Below are 17,175 nucleotides of genomic sequence, written 5' to 3' on the forward strand. Positions count from 1 at the left end.
CTTGACAGTTCAAGAACCAGGGGAATCTGTTTCAGGATTTCTGGCAAGGTTAAGACTATTGGCAAAAGCATGTGACTTTGGTACAACCCTGAATGAGATGCTGAGAGACTGTTTGGTATGTGGGATTAATGATGTAACCATGCAAAACCACCTTACACCTTCCCAACTGGACTTCAAACAGACACTACAATGGGCTTTGTCATTAGAAAATGTGACAAGTGGAAGTATGTGAGTTACAGGTTATGCTGTTGGAAGTGGAAACCCTTGACAGGCTGACTGAGCTTGAAGGAGATGGAAATGTGTTGCTGGAAAAGCGCAGCAGGTCAGGCAGCATCTAGGGAACAGGAGAATCGACGTTTCGGGCATTAGCCCTTCTTCAGGAATGAGGAAAGTTGGTCCAGCAGGCTAAGATAAAAGATAGGGAGGAGGGACTTGGGGGAGGGGCGTCGGAAATGTGATAGGTGGAAAGAGGTCAAGGTGAGGGTGATAGGTCAGACTGGGGTGGGGGCGGAGAGGTCGGGAAGAAGATTGCAGGTTAGGAAGGCGGTGCTGAATTTGATGGATTTGACTGAGACAGGCTGGGGGGAGGGGAAATGAGGAAACTGGTGAGCTTGAAGGACATCACTTGAATGAAGACAATTGCATAGCCTCACTCAGGACATGTGTAGGCAAATGAGATTAGTTTAGAATGGCATCATGGTCAGCATAGGCATGTTGAGCCAAAGGACATCTTCTCATACTATATTCTTCTATTTCCTACGTTCATATTCTGCTGAGGTAAAGTTATTCTTAGCTTTGCTGCCAATCCATTAGCAGATGTACAAATATAAAATAGTCTCATCTATGTTGTAATTGGTCAGCATGGTTTGAACCTAATCGTCACATAAGCAATGTTTCCATACTATTCGGCTGGAGCGTCATAGAAGGGAGAAGAATGAGGCAAGGAAGCATGTGGTAAGTCTAGTGGTTTAATGAGGCCAGTCGGATAGACATCATAGAATATGAGTTCCCTGATTGGGGTGGTTAATCTGGTCCTATCAAGGAGCCCTGGCTGACAGATATAAACAGGATTGTCAGGCATCCTGTTCACTCTGAGTGCTGGTTCTGAGGATCAGTGTCCCCACGTGTAAGTAAAGGGAGACCCAGTGACCAAATACTGACCCATGTGGACTTCTCAGCAAGGCAGTCTCTTTTTATAAAGATCTGAGGTGAATCCCATTAAATTGTTTCACTGTAAGACTCCAAGACCAGAAACTCTCCCTTATCTCAGACATAATGCTCCACAGGAGATGGCTGCCAGGGACAGGGCCTATAATTTTGTGGAGGGCAAAATGCAGGCTCTCCAAAATGAGGTAGAGGGAAGACTTTACCGAATGATCAATCTGTCCACATCTCAGCTTAGGTGAGAGAGATCAGGAAGTTACTTGCCAATAGGAATGTCATATCCCTATGGATTGGCAAAGGAAGACACTTCCTGAGCTGACAACAGCAGGAAAGCTAGTCAGTCCCAAATGCTTTCTTCTTCCTCCTTGCTCAAAATGGGCTCCTTACTCAAATCTCTGAAGCAGAGGGAACTGTCTATGATTTTGTATTGAAAATCCTTGATATGATACAGACTAGTGACACTTGCATTGTTTCACACAGTCAAATAATCAAAAACTTGGTTATCTCCCTTTTTAGGTTTGCTAGATTCATACAACACCATTTCTGTGATGGGTGCATGAGGGATGGCAATACACAGCCATTTGCTCTTCCAAAGTTCTTCAGGGCAGGAGCCTAGCCTTCCCCTATCGACCTCTGCAATACAACATCAGCATTTTAAAGACCACCATTCTAGGCTTCTCCCTTTTCTTCTCACAGATCACTGAAGACATCAAAAGGCAGTTGCTTTCCTGGAGGAGGAGGAAGACAATAGCCATGAATTACCAATTGGATACAAAATTGGCTTGAAGGTAGGAGACAGAGGGTGGTGGTAGAAGGTGTTTTTTGGATTGGATGCCTGTGACCAGCAGCATGCCACAAGGATTGGTGCTAGGTTCCACTGTTTTGTGTCACTTATATAAATAATTTGGATGTAAATTCAGGAGGCATAGCTAGTACGTTTGCAGATGACACCAAAATTGGTTGTGTAGTGGACAGTGAAGAAGGTTATCTCTGAGTATAATGGAATCTTGATCAGATGGGCCAGTGGGCCGAGGAGTGGCAGATGGATTTTAATTTACACATGATGTGCTGCATTTTGGTAAGGCAATTCAGGGCAGGACTTGTACAGTTAATGGTCGGGTCTTGTTGACAAACAGAGAGACCTAGGGGAGCTGTGCATACTTCTCTGAAAATGAGTTGTAGGCAGGTAAAATGATAAACAAGGCGCTTGGTATGCTTGCCTTCATTGGTCAGAGCTTTAAGTATAGGAGTTGGGACGTCATGTTGTGGCTTTACAGAACATTGATGAGGCCACTTTTAGAATACTGTGTGCAATTCTAGTCGCCCTTCTATAAGAATGTTGTTGTAAAACTTGATAGGGCACAGAAAAGAATGTTGCCAGGACTGGAAGGTTTGAGCTATAGGGTGAAGCTGAATAGGCTGGGGCTGTTTTCCCTGGAGTGTTGGTGGCTGAGGGGGTGACCTGATTAAGGTTTATAAAATCATGAGGGGCATGGATAGGGTGAACAGCCAAGGTCTTTTTTTCCAAGGGAGCCAAAACCTAGAGGGCATAGGCTTAGGGTGAGAGGAGGAAGATTTATAAAGGACCCGAGGGGTAACCTTTTCTTGCAGAGGGTGATGTGTGTATGCAATGAGCTGCGAGAGGAAGTGGTGGAGGCTGGTACAATTACAACATTTAAAAGGCATCTGGATGGGTACATGAATAGGAAAGGTTTGGAGAGAGATGGCAATTGGTACTAGGTCAGACTGGGATGGCTGGTCAGAGCGGACGAGTTGGCCTGAAGGCTCTGTTTTTGTACTGTATAACTCAGCGACTCTAAATGCAAGAGGGGTTTGGGGGAACTGCTGTTGGAGAAATTACAATACATGAATCATGGCTTTGTTGTGGGCCTATTCCCATTAAACAGTCAGATATGGGGTTGGTGGAAAGCCAAATCTGCACTCCTGGCTAAAGGCACTCGATACAAAGCTGAAATCACTCGGCTCTTCATCTGACAGTGCAGAAAAACTCCACTAGAATAAAAAGTTATTCCTTTCCTTGTGGAATCCATCAGCATGGCCTCTGGACCTCCCATCCTATATTTCAGCAATAAATGATCAACATGTGCATTGTGCCACCTCAAATTAAATCAAAGTCCATCCTCTTCTACCATATATAGGCACCCACTTTTTAAAATCTATCTGGATAGCTAAAGTGTTTCAAACCAGGTATCAAGCTTGTGGCTGTTCTCTGAAATTTTCCTAAAGCTCAACATCAACCACAAATGGGAGGATCAAACATGGACACAGTATTCTAAATGAGGTCTAACAAAGGTCCTTTTAACACATAAAATTGTATGTTTTTTTCTATCGTGTACAATCCTGTGAATTGTCACGGCAGTAAACTTGAGGATAGGAGATCCCACCACATCAGTATAATATCCGAAGCTAAAATGAGGCTTGTGCCACAGTTTAACTCCAGAATGCCAGCTGGAAATTACAATTGGGTGCTGCCAAAGTATGTCAGCAGCAAACCCTCTGCCCAATATTCTTCTCTCTCCATGCCTGGACACAGACACAAACCTCATATATTCTTCAGTAAAGATTTTAAACAGTTTCTTCACAGGACATGGGCATTGCTGACTCGGCCAGCACTTGTCGCTTATCCCGAAGTGCCCAGAAGGTGGATAAGAGTCACTCACATTGCTGTGGGTCTGGAGTCATGTGCAGCCCAGGCCAGGTCCAAATGGCAGATTTCCTTCCCGAAAGGACAGTGAATCAGGGTATGTTTTTATGACCATCAACATTGTTTACATGGTCATTGGGCCAGATTTTTATTCCAGACTTTGCTGAATTTAAATTTCACCACTGGTGGCTTCAAACATATGTCCCCAGAACATTAGTCTGCAGCGTGGATTACTAGTCCAGTGACATTGTCACTATATCTCTCCTATGATAATGAAGAGCAAAAATCTGAATCCAAATAAGATGAGACCCATTTCTTAGTGCTAGAACACAATTTGAAATAAATCACTTATTTAGTCAACAGGGTAACTAACTTCCTTGTGACTCAGAGAATGTGCCTGCACAATTAGCCAGCACTAATAAATGGGGAGTTCTGTTTGGTGGATTTTCCAGATAAAAGAGAGATAATTGTATCTATGATTTGTCAAGAAAAGCTGCAGACTTTCAAAGGCCATCTTTCTTCTGTGAAAATACATGACTGGTATGGATAAAGTGGACAAGCTTTGTTATTGCAATGCATTAATAGCTTGCTGAAAAAGGCTGTCTGCTGTAATCTAGTCCTGCTGTATAAGGCTGCTTATTACTGTTATCAATATCTCACTTTGTAAGCTTGTTTTGAGTAGTTATCAATATCTTACTGTTTAAGATTGAATATTACAGTTGCTGTGTGAGGGTGTTTATAGCAGTTTTAAATATCTCGCTGTATAAGTCTGGTTATTGCAGTTATCAATATCTCACTACTTAAGCCAATTTAATGCAGTTCTCAATATCTCATTGTATTATGCTCTGGAACAGTACATTTCCAGTTCTACCAGGGAGAAAGCTGTGCTGGATCTTATCATAGGAAATGAGGCAGGTCAAATGGCGAACGTTAGAGTGGGTGAGCATTTACGAAATGACAATCATAATATAACAAGATTCAATATTAAGTTGGAAAAGGATAAAAATCAGTCAAGGATTATCATCCCATGCTGAAAAAGGGCAGGTTTTAGGGTTCTAAAAGTTGAACTGGAGCAGGTAGTTGGAAATGAATTTTGGTGGATAAAACAGTGGATGAGAAATGGGAGAATTTCAAAAGAGAGATGAATAGGGTGCAATGAATATGGTACATACCCATAAGAGATAAATACAGGGTATCCAAAGTCAGAGTACTTTGGATGACTAAGGATATTGATGAGAAAATAAGCAAGAGAAAGGAGGTAAATGATGCATACCAGAACAATAATCGCAATGGAGATCAAGAAGAGTATCTCAAATGCAGGAGAGATGCTTGGGTTGGAATAGGGAAGGCTATGGGGAAGAATGAGGAAAGGATGGTGGGCTGCACTAAAAAAAATTGTGAAATGTTCATCAAAATTGAGTGAGTTAGGAGGTGGATTACTTGCTGCAGAATTTGCAACCTCTGACTTGTTCTTGCATGGCTGAGTTTGTATGGCTAGTCCAGTTGAGTCTCTGGTCAATAGTAACCCATAGGATGTTGATAGTGGGGGATTCGATGATGATAATACCATTGAATCTCATGCGATGAATGGTTAGATCTCTCTTATTGATGATGGTGATTGCTTGGTATTTCTGTGGTGCTAATGTTAGTTGTCACTTTTCAGCCTCAGCCTTGATAACTGTCCAGGATTTGCTGCATTTGAAAATGGACTGTTTCAATATCTGAGGAGTTGCGACTGGTGCTGAGCATTGTGCAAACATTTCCACCTCTGACCTTAGGATGGAAGGAAGGTAATTTATGAAGCAGCTGAAGATGGTTGGGCCCAGGACACTACCCTGAGGAACTCCTGCAGAGATGTCCAAGAATTGAGATGATTGAAACTCGAACAACCATTTCTTTTGTGTCAGGTATGATTCCAACCAACAGCCAGTTTCCCCTGATTCTCACTGAATCCATTTTGCTATGGACCCTTGATGCTACATTCTGTAAAATACGGCCTTGATATCAAGGGCAGTCACTGACGCCTCACCTCTGAAATTCAACTCTTGCGCCCATGCTTATCCAAGGCTATGATGAAGTCAGAAGTTGAGTGGTCCTGGCAGAACCCAAACAGGGCGTCAGTGAGAAGGTTATTGTTGAGCAGGTGCTTTTCGATAGCATTATTGATGACACCTTCCATCACTTTACTGGTGGTCAAGATTAGACTGTGATTGCCTGGGTTGGTTATAATTTAGTTTTTGTGTGCAAGACATACCTAGGCAATTTCCACATTCTTGAGCAGATGCAGCTTGGCTAGGGGTGCAGCAGTCCTGAAGCAAGTCTTTCGTATTATGGCCAGAATGTTGCCAGTGCCCATAACTTTTGCAGTAGCCAATGCCTCCAGTTTTTGATATTGATGTCATAGAGAGTGAACTGAATTGGCTGAAGACTGGCATCTATGATACTGGGAATCTCTGGAGGAGGAGGCAATGATGAATCACTTGGCACTTCTGACTGAAGACTGCTGCAAATGTTTCTGCCTTATCTTTTGCACTAATGTCTTGTGCTGCCCCACAATTAAGGAATTTTTTCGTTAAAACTTGTGGAGCCGCCTCCTCCTCCTCTTCCAATGAGTTGCTACTTATGCTGCTTGGCATGCACATAGTCCTGTTTTGTAGTTTCACAAGGTTGACATCTCATTTTTAAGTATGCCTGTTTTTACTCCTGACATGCCATCCTGCACTCTTAATTGATCTAGTTAATTTGGATTACAGAGACTTTTGATCAGAAATACCTGAAATAAAAACTCATGGTGTAGTGGATAACATATTAGCATGTGTAATAGGCTAGTCAGCTAATATGAAGCAGACATGTGGGGAAGTAATGGCCTAATAGGATTATTACTAGAGTATTAATCCAGAGACCCAGGTAATATTCTGGGGACCCAGGTTCAAATCCTGCCATAGCCGATAGTGGAATTTGATTTCAGTCAAAAAAGTCTGAAATTAAGAGCCTAATGATGACCATGAAATTATTGGCAAAACTGTTCTGGTTCATTATGTCCTTCAAGGAAGGAAACTGTCATCCTTACCTGGTCTGACCGTCATGTGACTCCAGACCCACAGAAACATGGTTGACCATTAACAATTGGCCCAGTCATTGACACCCATATCCAGTGAATGAATAGGAAGACAGCAGGGATAAATGGGCTTATGTTCAGCTGGTGGACTACCACAGGAATTAATGTTGGGTCCTCAACTATAAACCTAATGTGGTTCTTTTGTTCAAGAAAGGCAGTTAGTCTGAACATTTACTATTGAAAATAATTCTTAGGGTTAGGGTTAACACTTGGAAAAGCAGGTATTGCAGGGATAGGAGAAAGTGAGGACTGCAGATGCTGGAGATTAGAGTTTAGAGTGTGGTGCTGGAAAAGCACAGCCAGTCAGGCAACATCTGAGGAGCAGGAGAATCGATCTTTCGAGCAAAAGCCCTTCATCAGGAATGAGGCTTGTGAGCTGAGAGAGTGGAGAGATAAATGGGAGGGGGTGGGCCTGGGGGGGTGAGGTAGCTGAGAGTACGACAGGTAGATGGAGGTGGGGGTAATGGTGATAGGTCAGAGAGGAGAGTACAATGGATAGGTGGGAAGGAAGATGAACAGTAGGACAGGTCAGGAGGACAGTACTGAGTTGGAAGGTTGGATCTGGGATAAGGTGGGGGGAGGAGAAGTGAAGAAACTGGTGAAATCCATATTGATCTCATATGGTTGGAGGGTCCCAAGGTGGAAGATGAGGCTTCCTTCTTCCAGATATCGGGTGGTTAGGATGTGGTGATGGAGGAGGCCCGGGACCTGCATGTCCTTGGTCAGAGTGAGACAGGGCGCCTACTTGCAGAATGCTTCAGAGAACAACTCTGGGACACCCGTACCATAACTCCACCACCCCGTGGCTGAACACTTTAACTCACCCTCCCACTCCACCAAGGACACGCAGGAACAAGGAAGTCTTGTTACAACTTTAAGAAATGTTGGTTAGGCCACAGATGGAATACTGTGTGCAGTTCTGGTCATCACACTATCAGTAGGATGTGATTGCACTAGACAGAGTGAAGAGGAGATTCATGTTGCCTGGATGGAAAGTCTCAGAAATGAAGAATATCTGGGCAAGCTAAGTTTACCTTAGATCAGAGTCAATGGAGGGGGAGTCTGATTGAAGTGTACAGAATTATGAGAGGCATACACAGGGTAAATTGTGAGAATCATTTCCCTGTGGCAGACGTGTCTAAGATCAGTGGTAAGGATTAAGTGGTTTAGAGACCTAAGAATTTTTTTTCATCCAGAGGGTGGTGGAAATACGGAATGTGCTGGCTTAGAGAGTGATGGAGGCTGATACACTTGTAAATAAGAAGCATCTAGAGGAGTACTTAATATATCAGGGCAAAGTAGGCTACGGATTAAGTGCAGGTAAATGAGATTAGTGTTTGTTAGTCAGCTTAGGCATGGTAGGCTGAAGGGCCTGTTTCTATGCTACATGACTCTGTGGCTCTTTGATATCACTGACTTGAATGAAAAGATCAAATGCATGGTCACTAAATTTGCAATGACATCAAGTCAGGTGGGAAAAGAAGTTGTCAAGAGAAGGTGGACTGTTTGTACAAGGATATAGATAGATTAAGCAACTGGGTGAAAATTTGGCTGATGGACTAAGACATGATGAAATGTTAACTAGTCCATTTCAGTAGGAAGAATATTATTTAAGTAGACAGGTAGACAGTAGTATAGAGAATTCTGGGTATTTGGGTACAGGAATCACAAAGTTAACATCACAAGCAAATGATTAGGAAGCAAATAGAATATTGTTGTTTCTTACAAGGAAATGGAATATACAAGTCGAGAAGCTTACGAGGCCTTGGTAGACCACATCTGTGGCTCGGGTGTACAGTTTTGCTCTCCTTATTTGTAAAAGAATATAATTGTGTTAGAAGCTATTCAAAAAAGTTTCATTCAATTAATTCCTGGAATGAATGGCTTGTCTTATGAAGAAAGATTGAGCTAGTTGAGCCTTTACCCATTGGAGTTTTGATGACTGACAAGTGGTCATATTGAAACACATCAGAGAGGATTTAACAGGGTAGATACCAATAGCATTTTTCCTCTTGTGTTGGAGACTAGAATGAAGTGACACAGTTTGATAGGTTTCCCTTTTAAGGTGGAGATGAAGGAAATTATTATTCTTTCAATGGATTACCAGTCTGTGGAATTCTCTTTCTCAGAAAACCAAGCAGGCTGGATTTATCCAATGCTGAATTAGATTTTGACAGGCAATGTAATCAAGGACAGTGGAGTTGATACCACAATCCAATGAGCCATGATATTATTGAATTGAAGAGATGAATGGTCTACTCCAGTTCCTTGGTAAAACTCTTGATGCATAAGACTGGTGGTTATCAGCATCTGACTATGCAAGTCAGGCTCCGCCAATGTGTCAATCTCAATCTGAGTCTGATTATTGGAAAGGTGCATCAGATCTCATCAATTGGTTAGCTCAATTGGCTGGATGGTTGGTTTGTCATTCAAAGTAACATCAACAGTGTAGATTCAATACCTACATCGGTCAAGTGTACCATAAAAGCCTCTCCTCTAACCTGAGGGTGGGGTGACCCTCAGGTTAAATCACTGCCAGTTGCCTCTCTCTAGTTAGGACCATGGTGACTTTTCTGTTTACAAGATTTGTTAAGTGTAGGGCATTGCTGTTTGACTGTAGAACGCTAGATATTGTAACATTAGTACTTAGATTGTAAGCCTTGATTTTATTGCACCAGTATCTCTCAGTGTAAATCTATCAAAGACACTGTATCAAGGTTTCATTTTTTTTTAGTAGTTTAGTATTTTGTTGTGCCATGTGTATTTCTTTAGCTGCAGATAAAACTGGCCCAGTACTATTGAGTAGTTGACGAATTTCTCTTCAATGTAGTGAATGTAATAGACATCTTGTTCAGTCTCAACTCAGCAATTCATTCAATTAAGGAAATAAATAGAAAGTTGGGACACAGATGATAAACTCAGATTGTTTAGAAGTTGAAGTCATGCATACAAAAATAACAAAGTGAGAAAAAGCCAGAATTATGACATCTACATACTACAATGCCACAAACACACCATGCTTTGTGGCTGCTCCACTGGGAATTATTTAATGTAATTCAGCATTTGTAAAATGTCAGATGAAGTGGAGAGACAAAAGGCATGCTACAACAACTGGTGAAGTGCTCCTTGGATTATCGGTTGGTTTCAGTTTGTGCAGGGTATGCTACATTAAGGCAGGCTGCAATAACATTGAATGATCTTGAACTTGTGAATTTATAGAGCACAGAAGTCAAAACCCTGGGGTACAGAATATTTAAAACCTCTGGTTGCGTGAGGCCGTTGCTAGGTGTGACAGGCTGTGTCCTGTATGTCAAGTGCTGATCTCATCGCAGCTGTATGCTGGTTTCATGTTTTACATAAGTGCCAGTGCTCCATTTATTTGTACATGAGCTTGGATGAGAGACTGGAGGAGGAAAATGGGCACGATCGCAGCAGAGCGCATCAGATATTTTGGCAGTCAGGATTCCTGGCATATCAAGAATTTTCTAGGAGAAAGTGAGGGCTGCAGATGCTGGAGATCAGAGCTGAAAATGTGTTGCTGGAAAAGCGCAGCAGGTCAGGCAGCATCCAAGGTGCAGGAGAATCGACGTTTCGGGCATGAGCCCTTCTTCAGGAATCAGAATATCCGGCTTTCCCAAGAATCAATGTCCTAGTCACAATATCAATCATAGCAACAGTATTTATTTGTTTACATGGTTTTTTCAAACACTTTAATTTATTAGTTATTGATGCATTAAAAAGGAAAGCCATTTAATGGAAGTGGAGTTTGTATGCTAGAGATCATGTGGTAAAACCTCCATTATTACCTCCAAGCACAGCTGGCAACTTTGTGCAGAAACTGGCTCCGTGACAAAAAGACTCAGCACAAAATAAAACCAAAGCAGAACATTTATAAATGATCCACTTACCCAGATTCATTAGAAATGTGTAAATCTTGTACCAATCAATTAACACACAATCATTAAAGTGTTCTCATCCACTAATATCCATTGATAATATTTTTGGCTCTTCTCTCACACATGCTCAGTACTGTTAGCAGATAACAAACAAATACTCTAAATACTGGACAGGATGAAGGCCCCAATACTGAGCCCTGAGAAACTCTTCTGATTACCAGTTTAATCTTCGCTGTTATCTTCGGAGTCAATTAGTGGGAGTTAATGAATAATGAAGATACTACAAAACAGCAATTGTGAAGTCATTTTTTTAAATTGATGCATTCATGAGTTTTGGCATTGCTTGGTAGGCCAGTATTTCTTGCTGTCCCCTAATTACTCTTTGAACCGAGTTACTTGTTAGAGTCACTTCAGAGGCCAGTTAAGCGTCAATCACATTGCTGTGGGTCCGGAGTCACATGTTGGTTGTTTAGGTGAGGATGGCAGAACTCCTCATCAAAACCCATCTCCAAATGGCTATTTTTAATTTCGACACTTGCTATGATGGGATCCAAAAACATGGCTCCAGGTCTGGTCCCTGGATTACTAGTTAAAGAAAATTACCACTGGCTCCTAACTTCTTCCTCCCATTCATTTAGGTTAGCACCTGGAGCTTCTTTTTATCTGTTCACAGAATTCACATATCACTGTCTGGGCCATTTACCTATTTCCCATTTCTAATTTCTTTGAAAGGAATGTGGTGGTGAGCTGCTTTGTTCAACTGCTGCTGTTCATGGGATATAGGTAAATCACTGTGCTGTTATTACGGGTGCTTCAGGATTTTGACGTAGCTACAAATAGTTCCAAGGCAGGATGGTGTGTGTACCTCTAGGTGGTGATGTTTCTCTATAACAGCCTTTCCAGGTGGAAGAGGTCATAGGATTGGGAGAGGTTGATTTGAGCATTATAAGTCCAGTTACAAACCCTGAGATGAGATCATCTTTTGGATAAGAACCTGAAATGCAATGGCCCATTGCATTGATCAATGTAAAAGATCTTATGGTGAGAATTCATTAAAAGGATATATGTCACGTGCACTTATCTGTAAGAACACCGATTGAAACAGCTTTCCAATAACAAAAGCAGTCATCAACCATTTCCCTTTGTTTCCTGTTATAAGCCAACTTTGGATCCAATTCAACACGTACCCTACATCATGTGGGCTTTTACCTTTTTGACTGGTTTGCCATGTAGGACCTTGTCAAATGCCTTACTAAAATCCATGTAGAAAACATCTACCACAATACCCATATCGATTGTCCTTGATACATTCTCAAAGAATTCAATCATATTTGTAAGGCATGCCCATTCCTTAACAAAGCCATGCTGACTCTCCCTGACTAGTCCATGCCTTTCTAAGTGACAGTTTTTAAATCTCTTAGGTCTGATTCTAACAATGTGCCCACCACTGAAGTAAGACTAACTGGCCTATGATTATTTGGCAATTCCTTTGTACCCTTTTTAAACAATGGAACTACGTTTGCATTCATCCAATCCTCTGGCACCTCACCTGTGTCCCATAAAGATTAGAAAATAATCCTCAGAGAATCTGCTATTTCCTTCCTGACGTTCTTCAACATCCCAGGGAACAATCCATCGGGCCCGGGCAACATGTCCACTTACAATTTCCCTAATACTTCCTCTCGTTATGTTTATTTTGTCTAACATTTTACACTGCTCCTCTTGGATTACTATATCCACATCATCCCTTTCCTTTGTGAATACAAAGATGAAAAATGCATTTAAAATTCTCCCCATATCCGCTGGATCTTCACACAAAGTTCCCTTCATCTCTGAGAGGTTCCAACTTTTCCTTAACTATCCTTTTGCTCTTTATTCACTAGTAAGACATCTTTGGTTTTTCCTTTATCTTAATATTTCTTTATGTCCTTTTTAATTTTCTGTTTTTAAATTTGATCCCGGTACTTTCTATACTCCTCTCGGATATCTGCAGTGTTGAGTTTTTTGAGACTATCACAAGCTTTCTTTTTCTGTTTAATCTTCCCCTGTATTTTTGGTTCCTCGAGATTTGACAGTACCATTCTTATTCTTTTAGAGGGGACATATCTACCTCTCTCCAGTGGGAGCTCAATTTGTAGCGCCTTCCACTGGTTTCCCACTAAGTTATCCTTCAGCAGTCCTATACAGCCTACCTCACCAAATCACTTCTCAGTTTTGTGAAATTTGCTTTCTCCCAGTTAAAAAATTTACTCCAGATTTATCTCTGTTCTTTTCCATAATAGATACCAAATCTAATAGGGCTCAGCACTGCTGCCTCACAGCGCCAGGGACCCAGTTTTGATTCCAGCTTCGAGCGACTGTCTATGTGGAGTTTGCACATTCTCCCTGTGTCTGTGTGGGTTTTCTCTGGGTGCTCTCGTTTCCTCCCACAGTCCAAAGATGTGCAGGTCAGGTGAATTGGCCACATTAAATTTCCCATAGTGTTAGGTGCATTAGTCAGAGGGAAATGGGTCTGGGTGGGTTACTCTTCGGAGGGTCGGTAAGGACTGTAAGGAATCTAATCTAATGTAAACGAATTGGGGTCACTATCTCTGATACCCTTGCTCACTATCACTTCATCCACATCCACATCTTCATCTTCATTTCCCAAATCTAAATCCAGAATTGAGTCCCCTCAAGTTGGCTTGTCATGTATTATTCAAAAAAAAATCCTGGACACTGAAAGTGAAACGTTTATGTACTATGTCCGTTATATTGTTTGAAACTCAGTTGATATTGGGATAGTTAAAGTCTCCTACTATGATTACCCTCTTATTCCTACAGGCAAGAATTTGTCTACATTTATATTCTTCTATCTCCCATTCACTATTTGGCGGTTTGTAGTAAACTCCGAGTAATGTGACTGCCCCTTGTTTATTCTGAAGCTGAAACCATGAAGCCTAATTTGTTAACCTGTTTAGTAAATCATCTCTTCTCACAACTGTAATTGATTCTTTAACCAGTATTGTAACCTGCCACAATCCTCCCTTTTTTTTGTCATCCACTGTCTGAAAATGATATCCAACGATATTGTGCTGCCAATTTTGCCCCTCCTTTAGCCAGGTTTCCATTATAGCAAGAAACCATCTTTAGCAGCTTCATTAATGACCTTTCCTCCATCATAAAATCTGAATTAGGGATGCTTGCCATTGACACAAAGTACAAAGTACAATGTTCAGTACCATTTGCAAACCTTCAGATACTGATGCAGTCCATGTCTAAATGCAGCAAGATCTGGGCAATATCTAGATTTGGGCTGAAAACATTCACACCACACAATACAAGGCAATCACTATCTCTGAAAAGAGAAAATCTAACCATCATTCCTTGATATTCAATGGTGTTAACATCACTGAACTCCCCATTATCAACATCCTAGGGTTATCATGACCAGAAATTGAATTGGGCCTGGCATATAAGTACTATGGTTACAGGAGTACATCAGAGGCTAGGAATCCTGCTCCATGTAAGTCACTTGCTGATACCCCAAATGCCAGTCGATCATTTACAAGGCACAAGTCAGGAATGTGATGGAGCACTCCCCACTTGCTTGGATAGGTGCAACAACACTTAAGAAGTTTGACATCATCCAGGACAAAGCAGTCTGCTTGATTGGCACCACATCCATAAATATTCACTCATGCTACCACCACCAGCCAGTAGCAGCAATGTGTACTATTGAGAACATGAACTGCAGAAATTCATCAGTCTTCCTCAGATAGCACCATTCATTTTCGCGACCATCCCCACCCAGCTGGACAGGGCAGCAGATCATTTAAACATCGTCACTTGCAAGTTCCCATCCAAGCCACTCATCATCCACCATATTTCACTGTTTACTTCACTGTTGCTGGGTCAAAATCATGGAATTCCCCTCCCCAATGGCATTCTAGGTCCACATGCAGCACATGGACTGCAGTAGTTCAAGAAACAGATCACCACAATCTTTTCAAGGAGAATTGTAGATGAGCAATCAATGCTCGCACTGATGACAATGCCTGCATCCCATATGTGAATACAAGAGAAGGGAGCAGAGGCAGCTGAGGTGGATGGGGCAGGTAATCAGAAGGGGTGCAGGATGTGAACTAAAGCCTGGTGTGGGGCAAAGTTGGGGAGGAACAGAGTGCACATGTGGAGGGCAGTGGTGGCTAATAGAGGATGCAGGTAGGAGTTGGATAATGAGCCGATGGGATCAGATAAGGAAGAGGAATGGAGCACATGGACAGTGAGGGTGGGAGGGTGGGTACAGTGGTTAGTTGGGAAGTGGGGCATGCAAGGTTTGAAGAGTCAAGATATAGAATGGTGGTGGTGGTGTGGGATGGTGGTGGATTTAGTCAGGTAGCAGTAGGGGCACTATTGGCATTCAGCAGTGCGGAGAAGGCAAGTTGCAGTGGGAAGACAGGACAGTGGTAGATTGAGGTGAGGGCTGAATGAGATATGGAGAAAATACAAAGAAAGTGTGATGAAATAATATGTAGAGATACACAGACATTTTCTGCTCAAAGAATGTCTAAGCAAAAGGAAAAGGAAAAGGAGGGAAAGTGAAGAGTTAACTTGTTTCACATATATGTCCTTCATCACCATGCTAGGCCTATTACTAATTAAGAGTCTATTTTTACCACACAATATCCATCTAGTCAGGCTTAAAATGTAATTGTTTTTTGACTTCACAGAGATCTACTTGGTTTTCTTGCTCATTTGTATTAGATTTAAGTAGCTTATTTGAATTGTTGGCTGGATTCTACATTCATAGGGCTTTCTATCCCAAATGACCTTGCCTCTTCCATCAATATATGTAATTTGTACAGTAGCCATCATACAAATTTAGAAATTTGCTTCGAGACACAGTTATATTTGCATATCGGACTATTACCATGTAATAAAATGTCAGGCTGCTGTTCATCAAAGCTCAATGTGATGTGTTCTGATTGCTAACAAAGCATCTGCCCACATATCAGTGATGAGTAATACATGACGTGGATACCCAGACATCTAATAATGTGTTACTTCATTTGAAGTCATTAAGATTGCTAAATCCAGGTCTTTCTGCTATTCTTTAGCATTTGCTGGCTTTCCAAAGATCAGCACAGGCTGAATATTTATCAAGCCCCCTATCTCTTTCAAAGGGATCTGCCAAGCTGAGAGACAGAGAAAACTTTTTTTTTGATTTCAAGAGGTTCTGAAGTTCTGGCACAATTGCAATTCCAGGGCATTGAAGCATTTGACATGCCAAACACGGCCAGTGTTTGATGATCAGTGCAACAGAACAAATCCCAAGTGGAAATAGGATGAGACATGAAAAAAGATTAGAGGAACTCAGGTTCTACAGGCTGTAAAGAAGGTCAGTTAAACTGGGACCTCACAGAGATACATTAAATATTAATTGGCAGTGCTAAAGTAAACTGTGAATGTTATTTTAAATTAAATTAGGGGGCATAGAATCATAAGTACTGAATACATATCAGAAGGAACTTTCTTTCCTTTTAAAATGAAAATAATTCACAAGCAAGACAGTTAAGTACAGATGTTTGGATACAGTGGGGTTACAACAGCAACAGACTTCAATGTGATAGTTTGGGTGTTAGAGAGATGGGTTTAACTAATGATTTAGAACTCTAGAGGAAGATGTATTGATCGGATGAATATCTCTTTCTCATCCGCAAATTCTCCTATGTTCTCATTCCATTTATTTCTAATGCAAATAAGTGTGAATGTGATTTTCTACTAGTTTATTTCAGGATGTTGCATGGACATCTTTTCTGCCAAAGGTCCACATTGCATTAATCACAAAGCTTAAATATCTAAACTCCAGCGTTTTCTATTGTGCATGATTATTTGGGATTGATCAATAGCTGGGAAATGGAATCCCAGCGAAAGTCCGTGCAATATCTAGGAAGTGTTGACTTGTTATAATTACTGTCAGTTGTGACTAAAACGAAGACTTTTTAAAAAATATATGAATGTAAAAAATACCATGGCAAAATACCAAGAGTATGGAGCATGCCGGTATTTTGGCCAAAGGAACTCCCTTAAACAATATCAGCAAATTAGATCAGGCAAAGCAGGCATTATTAATGGTGTGGCTTGTGGGATGCTGTGTGTAATTTAGTTGCTGCCTTTGCTTTCATAATATTAGTGATTGAATCTCAGAAGTAAATACTTGTGAAATACTTTAAGACATTCCACAGACATGAAAATGCGATGTACAACTAAACTTTTTCTTTGTTTCTATGTAGGATGACTCAAGAGAAACACCAATGACATTAAATAGTATCATGACATGATGCTTAGGA

At 41.3% G+C, this 17,175-nt stretch overlaps 1 protein-coding gene across 7 annotated transcripts in view; it reads right to left on the reverse strand.

Annotated features, from left to right (window-relative positions):
- The window catches only part of LOC148141881 (syntaxin-1A), a 259,187-nt gene that overhangs the window by 73,088 nt on the left and 168,924 nt on the right, over positions 1-17,175 (reverse strand). The gene's annotated exons all lie outside the window — the stretch shown is intronic.

The sequence above is a fragment of the Chiloscyllium plagiosum genome, unplaced genomic scaffold, assembly GCF_037043375.1.
Source record: "Chiloscyllium plagiosum isolate Xiang-an unplaced genomic scaffold, Cpla_swu_hap1 HiC_scaffold_31, whole genome shotgun sequence".
Taxonomy (NCBI): domain Eukaryota; kingdom Metazoa; phylum Chordata; class Chondrichthyes; order Orectolobiformes; family Hemiscylliidae; genus Chiloscyllium; species Chiloscyllium plagiosum.